Source organism: Panulirus ornatus, chromosome 31 (assembly GCF_036320965.1).
Source record: "Panulirus ornatus isolate Po-2019 chromosome 31, ASM3632096v1, whole genome shotgun sequence".
In the NCBI taxonomy this organism is placed as follows: Eukaryota; Metazoa; Arthropoda; class Malacostraca; order Decapoda; family Palinuridae; genus Panulirus; species Panulirus ornatus.
The window spans coordinates 18,750,564-18,761,939 of NC_092254.1; positions in this window are offsets into that span (position 1 = coordinate 18,750,564).

The window sequence follows — 11,376 nt, forward strand, 5'->3', positions numbered from 1 at the left end:
AGTAGCAGTGTGTGGTAGGTGGAGGAGCAATATGTGATGGGTGGAGCAGCAATGTGTGGTGGGTGGAGCAGCAATTTTTTTTTTGGTGTAGCATCAATATGTATTAGGTGGAACAGTAATGTAAGGTGGGTGGAGCAGCAATGTGTGGTGGGTGGGGCATCAATGTTTGGTACTTGGAGTAGCAATTTGTGGTAGGTGGAGCATCAAATGTGTGGTGGGTGGAGCAGGAATGTGTGGTGGGTGGAGCAGCAATGTGTGGTAGGTAGAGCAACAATATGTGTTAGATGGAGCAGCAATGTGTGGTGGGTGGAGCAGCAATGTGTGGGCTGTGGAGCAGCATCATATTCTGGGTGGAGCAACAATGTTTGGTAGGTGGAGCAGCAATGTGTGGTAGGTGTAGTGGCGGTGTCTGGTAGGTGGAGTGGCAATGTGTAGTAGGTGTAGCAGCAATATGTGGTGGGTGGAGCAGCAATGCATGGCAGGTGAAGCATCGATGTGTAGTGGGAGGAGCACCAATATGTAATGGGTGGAGCAGCAATGTGTGGTAGTTGGAGCAGCAATATGTATTATGTGGAGCAGCAATATATGGTAGATGGAGCAGCAATGTGTGGTAGATGGAGCAGCAATGTGTGTTGGGTAGAGCAGCAATACGTGGTGAATGGTGCAGCAATGTGTAGTAGGTGTAGCAGCAAAGTGTGATAAGTGGAGCAGCAATGTGCTGTAGGTGGAGCAGCAATGTGTTGTCGGTGGAACTGCAGTGTGTGGAAGGTCGAGCAACAATGTGTGGTAGGTGGAGCTACAATGTGTGGTAGGTGGAACAACAATGTGTGGAGGGTGGAGCAGCAATGTGTGGTATGTGGAGAAGCAATGTGTGGTAGGTTGAACAGCAATGTGTGGTAGGTAGGGTGGCAATGTATGGTAGGTGGAGCAGAAATGTGTGGTTGGTGGAGCATCAATGTGTGGTAGGTGAAGACGCAATGTGTGGTAGGTGGAGACGCAATGTGTGGTAAGTGACGCAGCAATATGTGATGGGTGGAGCAGCAATTCATGGCAGGTGAAGCATCAATGTATAGAGGGAGGAGCACCAATATGTGATGGGTGGAGCAGCAATGTGTGGTAGCTGGAGCAGCAATATATGGCAGGTGGAGCAGCAATGTATGGTAGGTGGAGTTGTAATGTATGATAAGTGGAGCAGCAAAGTGTGGTACGTGGAGCAGCATAGTGTGGTAGGTGGAGTAGTAATATGTTGTAGATGGAGCGGCAATGTGTGGTAAGTGGATCAGCAATGTTTGGTAGGCGGATCAGCAATGTGTGGTAGGTGGAGCAGCAATGTGTGGTGGGCGGAGCAGCAATGTGTGGTTGTTGGAGCAGCAATGTGTGTTGGGTGGAGCAGCAATACGTGGTGAGTGGAGCAGCAATGTGTGGTAAGTGTAGCAGCAAAGTTTGGTAAGTGGCGCAGAAATGTACTGTAGGTGGAGCAGCAATGTGTTGTAGGTGGGACGGCAGTGTGTGGAAGGTCGAGCAGCAATGTGTGGTAGGTGGATCTACGATGTGTGGTAGGTGGAGCAGTTATGTGAGGTAGGTGGAGCAGCAATGTGATGTAGGTTGGACGGCAGTGTGTGAAAGGTCGAGCAGCAATGTGTGGTAGGTGGAGCTACAATGTGTGGTAGGTGGAGCAGTTATGTGTAGTAGGTGGAGCAGCAATGTGTGGAAAGTGGAGCAGCAATGTGTAGTGGGAGGAGCACCAATATGTGATGGGTGGAGCAGCACTGTGCCGTCGGTAGAGCAGCAATGTGTATTATGTGAAGCAGCAATATATGGTAGGTGGAGCAGCAATATGTGGTAGGTGGAGCAGCAATGTGTGGTAGGTGGAGGAGCAATGTGTGGTTGGTGGAGCAGCAATGTATCTTGGGTGGAGCAACAGTTTGTGGTAGGTAGAGCAACAGTGTGTGGTAGCTGGAGCAGTTATATGTAGTTGGTGGAGCAGCAATGTGTGGAAAGTGGAGCAGCAATGTGTAGTGGGAGGAGCACCAATATGTGATGGGTGGAGCAGCGATGTGTGGTAGCTGGAGCAGCAATATGTATTATGTGAATCAGCAATATATGTTAGGTGGAGCAGCAATGTGTGGTAGGAGGAGCAGCAATGTGTGGTAGGTGGAACAGCAATGTGTGTTGGGTGGAGCAGCAATACGTGGTGAGTGGAGCAGCAATGTGTGGTAGGTGTAGCAGCAATGTATGGTAAATGGAGTAGCTATATGTGGTGTGTGGAGCGGCAATGTATGGTGGGTGGAGCAACAGTGTGTGGTAGGTGGAGCAGCAATGTGTGGTAGGTGGAGGAGCAATGTGTGGTAGTTTGAGCGGCAATATGTAGTAGGTGGAGCCGTAATGTGTGGTAGGTGGAGCAGCAATGTGTGGTAGGTGGAGCAGCAATGTGTTTTAGGTGAGGCAGCAATGTCTGGTAGGTGGACCAACAATGTATGGTAAATGGAGTAGCTATATGTGGTGTGTGGAGCAGCAATGTATGGTGAGTGGAGTAGCGGTATGTGGTAGGTGGAGCAGCAATTTATGGTAGTTGGAGTAGCAGTGTGTAGTATTTGGAGAAGCAGTGTATGTTAGGTGGAGCAGCAATGTGTGGTAGATGGAGATTCAATGTGTGGTAGGTGGAGCAGCAATGTGTGTTAGGTGGAACAGCAATGTTTGGTAGGTGGAGGAGTAATGTGTGGTAGTTTGAGCGGCAATATATAGTATGTAGAGCAGCAGTGTGTGGTAGGTGGAGCAGCAATGTGAGGTAGGTGGAGCAGCAATGTGTTTTAAGTGAGGCAGCAATATGTGGTAGATGGAGTAGCAATGTGTGGTAAGTGGAGCAGCAATGTGTTCTATGTTGAGCAGCAATGTGTGGTAGGTGGAGTAGCAATGTGTGGTAAGTGGAGCAGCAATGTTCTATGTTGAGCAGCAATGTGTGGTAGGTGGAGCAGCAACATATGGTAGGAGAAGTAGGAATGTTCGATAGGTGGTCCAGCAATGTGTGGTAGGTGGAGCAACAATGTGCAGTAGGTGGCGCAGCAATGTGTGGTAGTTGGAGCAGCAATATATGGTAGGTGAAGCAGCTATGTGTGGTAAGTGGAGCAATAATGTATGGTACGTGGAGCACCAATGTGTGTAGGTGGGGGCGACAATGTGTGGTAGATGGAGCAGAAACGTGCGGCAAGGGGAGCAGCAATGTGTGGTAGGTGGAGCAACAACGTGTGGTTGTTGGAGCGGCAATGTATGGTAGGTGGAGCAGCAATGTGTGGTAGGTGGAGCAACAATGTGTGGTTGGTGAAGCAGTAATATGCGGTAAGTGGAGCAGCAACGTGTGGTAGATGTAGCGGTAATGTGTTGTTGTTGGAACAGTAACATTTGGTAGGTAAAGTAATATGTGGTAAGTGGAACAGCAGTATGTGGTAGGTGGAGCAGCAATATGTGGTAGGTGGGGCGGCTATGTTTGATAGGTAAGCGTCAATGTGTGGTATGTGTAGCAGTAATTTTTGGTAGTTGGAGCAGCAATGTTTGATGGGTGTAGCAGCAATGTGTGGTAAGTGGAGTAGCAATGTGTGGTAGGTGGAGAAGCGATAAGTGATAGGTGGAGCAGTAATGTGTAGTAGACGAAGCAGCAATGCGTGGTAGGTGGAGCACCAATTAACTTGTAGGTGGACCAGCAATGTGTGATAGGTGGAGCAGCAATTTATGGTACTTGGAGCAGCAATGTGTGATAGGTGGAGCAGCAATGTGTGTTAGGTGGAGCAGTAATGTGTGATAAGTGGTCCACCAGAAAATGGTAAGTGGAGCAGCAATGCTTGGCTGTAGGAGCACCAATGTGTGGTGGGTGGTGCAGCAATGTGTGGTAGGGAGAGCAGCAATATTTGTTAGGTGGAGCAGCAATGTGTTGTGGTTGGAGCAACAATGTGTGGTGGGTGGATCAGCAATATGTCGTGGGTGGAGCAGCAATGTGTGGTAGGTAGAGCAACAATGTATGGTAGGAGGAGTAGCAATGTGTAGTAGGAGGAGCAGCAATGTCTGGTAAGTGGAGCAGCAATGTGTGGTAGGTGGAGCACCAATGTGTGATAGGTGGAGCAACAATGTATGGTACGTGGAGCTTCAATGTGTGGTAGGTGGAGTAGCAATGTGTGGTAGGTAAAGCACCAATGTGTGGTAGGTGGAGCAGCAATATGCGGTAGTTGTAGCAGCAATGTGTGGTAAGTGAAGCAGCAATGTTTGGTGGGTGAATCACCAATGTATGGTAGATGGAGCAGCAATATGAGGCAGGTGGAGCAGCTCTGTGCTGTGGGTGGAGCAGCAATGTGAGGTGGATGGAGCAGCAATGTGTGGTAGGTGGAGCAGTAATGTATGACAGGTGGAGTATTGTGGTGTGGTTGGTGGAAAAGCATTGAGTGGTAGGTGGAGCAGCAATTTGTGGTGGTTGGAGTAGCAATGTGTGGTAGGTGGAGCATCGATATGTGGTAGGTGGAGCATCAATGTGTGGTAGGTGGGGCGGAAATGTGTGGTACGTGGAGCAGCAATTTGTGGTAGAGGAGAAGCAATGTGCGGTAGGTGGAGCAGCAATGTGTGGTAAGTGGAGCAGCAATGTGTGGTAGGTGGAGCAATAATGTGTGTTAGGTGTAGCGGCAATGTATGGTAGGTGGAGTAGCAATGTGTGGTGGGTGTAGAACCAATGTATCTTCCGTAGATACACCAAGAGCTAACTCAGCATATCTTCTAGAGATACACCAAGCGCTAACTCAGCAGGCCTTCCAGAGATACGCCAAGTGCAAGCTCAATAGATCTTCCAGAGATACACCGAGTGTTAACTCAACACATTTTCCAGAGATACACCAATTGCTAACTCAACAGACCTTCCAAAGATGCACCAAGAGCTAACTCGACAGATCCTCCAGAGGTATACGTAGTACTAACTCTACAGTCCTTCCAGAGATACTCCAAGTTCTACCTCAACAGACTTTCCACTTATACACCAAGTGGTAAATCAACAGATCTTCCAGAGGTACACTAAGTGCTAACTCAACACATCTTACAGAGAGACACCAAGTGCTAACTCAACACATCTTCAGAGATACACCAATTACTAACTGAACACATCTTCCAGAAATACACCAAGTGCTAACTCAAAACATCTCCCAGAGATACACTAAGTGCTAACTCAACAGACCTTCCAGAGATACAACAAGTGCTAAATTAACACATCTTCCAGACATACACTAAGTGCTAACTCAACTGATCTTCCAGAGATACACCAACTGCTAACTCTACACATATTCCAGACATACACTATGTGCTAACTCAACATATCTTCTAGAGATACATCAAATGTTAACTCAGCACATCTTCCAGAGATACACCAAGTGCTAACTCGACACATTTTCCAGAGATACACCTAGTGCTAACTCAACACTTCTTCCAGACATACACCAAATGCTGACTCAACACATCTCCCAGAGATTCACCAGATGTTAACTCAACACATCTTCCAGACATACACTAAATGCTAACACAACAGATCTTCTAGACATACACCAAGTGATAACTCAACAGATCTTTCGGAGATACACAAAGTGCTAACTAAACACTTCTTCCAGACATACACTAAGTACGAACTCAACAGATCTTACAGAGATACACCAACTGCTAAATCAAAACACATCTTCCAGACATACGCTTAGTGCTAACTCAAAAGATCCAGAGATACAGTAACTGCTAACTCACCACATATTCCAGACATACTCTAAGTACTAACTCAACAGATCTTTCAGAGATACAATAAGTGCTAACTCAACACATCTTCAAAAGATACACCATGTGGTAACTCAACCTGTCTTGCAGAGATACACCAAGTGCTAACTCAACAGACCTTCGAGATATACAGTAAGAGTTAACTCAACACATTTTCCATAGATATGCCAAGTGCTAACGCAACAGTCCTTTCATAGATACACCAAGTGCTAACTCAACAAACCCTCCAGCTATAAAGTAAGTGTTAACTCAACACATCTTCCATAGATACACTAAGTGCTAACTCAACACATCTTCCAGAGATACACTAAGTGCTAGCTCAACATTTCTTCCATGGATACAACAAGTGCTAACTCAACACATCTTTCAGAGTTGCACCAAGTGGTAATTCTACAGATCTTCCAGAGAAACACCAAGTGCTAACACAAGACATCTTCCAAAGATACACTGAGTGATAACTCAACACATGTTCCAGAGATACACCAAGTGCTAACTCAACAGACCTTCCAGAAATACACCAAGTTCTAACTAAACAGATCTTCCATTGATACACCAAGTGCTAACTCAACACATCTTCCAGAGATACACCATGTGCTAATTCAACCCGTCTTCCAGAGATACTCTAAGTGCTAACTCAACAGACCTTGCAGAGATACGCTAAGTGTTAACTCAACACATCTTCCAGAGATACAACAAGTGTTAATGCAACAGTCCTTCCAGAAATACACCTAGTGCTAACTCAATAGACCTTCCATAGATACACCAAGTGGTAACTCAACAGATCTTCCATAGAAACACTGAGTGCTAACTAAACAGACCTTCCAGATATACACCAAGTGCTAACTCATCAGATCTTCCAGAGATACAGCAAGCGCTAACTCAACACATCTTCCAGAGATACACCAAGTGGTTACTCAACAGGTCTTCCAGAGGTACACCAAGTGGTAACTGAACACATCTTACAGAGATATATAAGTGCTAACTCAACAGATCTTCCAGAGATACACCAAGTGCAATCTCAACAGACCTTCCAGAGATACACCAAGTTCTAACTATACAGATCTTCCATTGATACACCAAGTGCTACCTCAACACATCTTCCAGAGATACAAAAAGCTCTAACTCAAAAGTCCTTCCACTGATACAACAAGTGGTAACTCAACATCTTTCAGAGATACACCAACTGCTAACTCAACACATATTCCAGACACACTCTATACGCTAACTTAACATATCTTTTTGAGATACACCTAATGCTACCTCAGAAAATCGTCCAGAGATACACCAGGTGATATCTCAACGCTTTTTCCAGAGATACACCAAGTGTTAACACATCTTCAAGAGATACACCAAGTGCTAACTCAAGAGATCTTCCAAACATACACCTAGTGCTAACTCAACACATCTTCCAGATATACAACAAATGCTAACTCAACACATCTTCCAGACATACACTAAGTGCTAACTCAATAGATCTTACAGAGACACACCAAGTGCTGACTCAACACATCTTCCGGAGACACAAAAAACAATAACTCAACAGATCTTACAGAGACACACCAAGTGTTATATCAACACATTTTCCAGACATACACTAAGTGCTAACTCAACAGATCTTCCAGAGATACACCAACTGCTAACTCAACACATATTCAAGATATACACTATACGCTAACTTCACATATTTTTGAGATATACCTAGTGTTAACTCAACACATCTTCCAGAGATACAACAAGTGCTAACTCAAATGATCTTCTAGACATATACCTAGTGCTAATTCAACACATCTTCCAGGGGCATACCTAGTGCTAACTCAACTTATCTTGCAGACATAAACAAAGTTCTAATTCAACAGATTTTAGAGAGATACACAGAGTGCTAACTTAACACTTCTTTCAGGGACACACCATGTGCAAACTCAACAGATCTTACAGAGATACACCAAATGCTAAATCAACACATCTTCCAGACATTCACTAAGTGCTAAATCAACAAATTCAGAGATACAGTAACTACTAACTCAACACATATTCGAAACATACACTAAGTGTTAAATCAACAGATTTTCCAGATATACACCAAATGCTAACCCAACACATCCTCCAGAGATACACCATGTGCAAACTCAACAGACCTTCTAGAGATACACTAAGTGTTAACTCACCACATCTTCCAGAGATACAACAATTGTTAATGCAACAGTCCCTCCAGATATACACCTAGTGCCAACACAATAGACCTTCCATAAATACACCAAGTGGTAACTCAACAGATCTTCGAGAGAAACACAAAGTCCTAACTCAACAGACCATCAGATATACACCAAGTGCTAACTCATCAGATCTTCCAGAGACACACCAAATGCTAACTCAACACATATTTGTGATACACCAAGTGGTATCTCAACAGATCTTCCAGAGATACTGCAAGTGCTAACATAACACATCTTCCAGAGATACACTAAGTGCTAACTCAACAGACCTTCCAGATATACACCAAGAGGTAACTCAACAGATTTTCCAGAGATACACCAAGTATTAACTGAACAGATCTTCCAGAGATACAGTAAGTGCTAACTCAACACATCTTTTAGAGATACATCAAGTGCTAACTCAACACATCTTACAGAGATACGCTAAGTGCTAACTCAAGACATCTTCCAAAGATTCATCAAGTGCTAACTTACCATAACTTCCAGAGATACACCAAGTGCTAACTCAACACATCTTCCAGAGATATACCAAGTGCTAACTCAGCAGTTCTTCCAGAGATACACCAAGTGCTAACTCAACAGATCTTCAAGAGATACACCGAGTATTAATTCAACACATTTTCCAGAGATACGCTAAGTGCTAATTCAACAGACCTTCCAAAGATACACAAATAGATAACTCCACAGATCTTCGAGATGATACAAGTACAACCAACATCCTTCCAAGATACACAAGTCCTAACTCAAAGCACTTCAGGATACACAAGTGTAAATCAACAGATCTTCAGAGATATACAATAAGTGGTAACTCAACCGATCTCCCAGAGATACACTAAGTGCTAACTCAACAGATCTTACAGAGATACACCAAGTGCTAACTCAACACATCTTCCAGAGAATAGTACACCACAACAGCTCATCTTCCAGAAATACACCAAGTGCTAACTCGAAACATTTTCCGTCATGTTACACTAAGCGGTGAATCAACAGGTCTTCCAAAGGTACACTAAGTGCTAACTCAACACATCTCCCAGAGATATACTAAGTGCTAACTCAACACATCTTACAGAGAGACACCAAGTGCTAACTCAACACATCTTCCAAATATACACCAGTTACTAACTGCACACATCTTCCAGAACACACCAGTTGCTAATTCAAAACATCTCCCGGAGATACACTAAGTGCTAACTCAACAGACCTTCCAGAGATACAACAAGTGCTAAATAAACACATCTTCCAGACATACACTAAGTGATAACTCAACTGATATTTCAGAGATAAACCAACTGCTAACTCTACACATATTCCAGACATACACTATGTGCTAACTCAACATATCTTCCAGAGATACACCAAGTGCTAACTCAAGAGATCTTTCAGGCATACACCAAGTGCTAACTCAACACATCTTCCAGATATACAACAAATGCTAACTCAACACATCTTCCAGACATACACGAAGTGCTAACTCAATAGATCTTACAGACACAGCAAGTGCTAACTCAGCAAGTCTTCCAGAGACACACCAATTAATAACTCAACAGATATTACATAAACACACCACGTGTTAAATCAACACATCTTCCAAACATACACTAAGTGCTAACTAAACAGATCTTCCAGAGATACTCCAACTGCTAACTCAGTACATATTCCAGACATACACTATACGCTAACTTAACATATCTTTTTCAGATATACCTAGTGTTAACTCATCACACCTTCCAGACATACAACAATTGCTGACTCAATACATCTTCCAGAGATACACCAAGTGCTAACGCAAAAGAGCTTTCAGACATACACCTAGTGCTAACTCAACTTATTTTCCAGACATACACAAAGTGCAAATTCAATAGATCTTAGAGATATACACCGAGTTCTAACTTAACACTTCTTTCAGAGACATATATACAAACTCAACAGATTTTACAGATATTCACCAAGTGCTAAATCAACACATCTTTCAGACATACACTAAGTGCTAACTCAACAGATCCAGAGATACAGTAACTGCTAACTAAACACATATTCCGAACATTCACTAAGCGCTAACTCAACAAATCTTCCAGATATACACAAAGTGCTAACTCAACACATCTTCCAGAGATACACCATGTGCTAACTTAACCCATCTTCCAGAGATACACCAAGTGCTAATTCAACAGACCTTCCAGAGATACACTAAGTGTTAACTCAACATATCTTCCAGAGATACACCATTTGCTAACACAACAGCCCTTCCAGAGATACACCAAGTGCTAACTCAACAGACCTTTCACAGATACGCCAAGTGGTAACTCAACAGATCTTCCTGAAAAACACTAAGTCCTAACTCAACAGACCTTCCAGAGATACACCAAGTGCTAACTCATTAGGTCTTTCAAAGATACACTGAGTGCTAACTCAACACACCTTCCAGAGATACACCAATTGCTAACAAAAAACAGGTTCTCCAGCTATACACTAAGTGCGAACTCAACACATCTTTAAGAGATACACTAAGTGCTATCTCAACAGACCTTCTAAATATCCACCAAGTGCTAACTCAACAGATTTTCCAGAAATAAACCAAGTGCTAACGCAACGGTCCTTCCAGAGATACACCAAGTGCTAACTCAACAGACCTTCCACAGATGCACCAAGTGGTAACTCAACAGATCTTCCAGAGATACACTAAGTGCTAACTCAACATATCTTTCAGAGATAAATTAAGTGCTAACTCAACACATCTTCCAGAGATACAGCAATTGCTAACTCAACTCATCTTCGAGATACACCAAGTGCTAACTCAACTGATCTTACAAAGATGCACTAGTTGCTAAATCTACACATTCCAGATATACACTAAGTGCTAACTCAACTCATCTTCTAGAGATACGCTAACTGCTAACTCAACACATATTCCGTACATACACTATGTGCTAACTCAACATATCTTATAGACAAACACTAAGTGCTAACTCAACACATCTTCCAGAGATACACCAAGTGCTAACTCAGACAGATCCTCCAGAACACACCAAGTGCTAACTCAAACAGATCTTCCAGAGATACACGAAGTGCAGGCTCAACACATCTTCCAGAGATACATTAATTGCTAACTCAAGGGATCTTCCAGAGATACATCAAGTGCTCACTTAACAGATCTTCCAGAGATACACCAACAGTGAACGCAATAGTCCTTCCAGAGATACACCAAGTGCTATCTCAGCAGTCCTTCCACAGATACATCAAGTGGTAACTCAACAGACCTTCCAGAGATACACTAAGTGCTAACTCAACACATCTTCCAGAGATACACTAATGCTAACTCAACACATCTTCCAGAGATACACCAAGTGCTAACTCAACACATCTTCCAGAGATACAA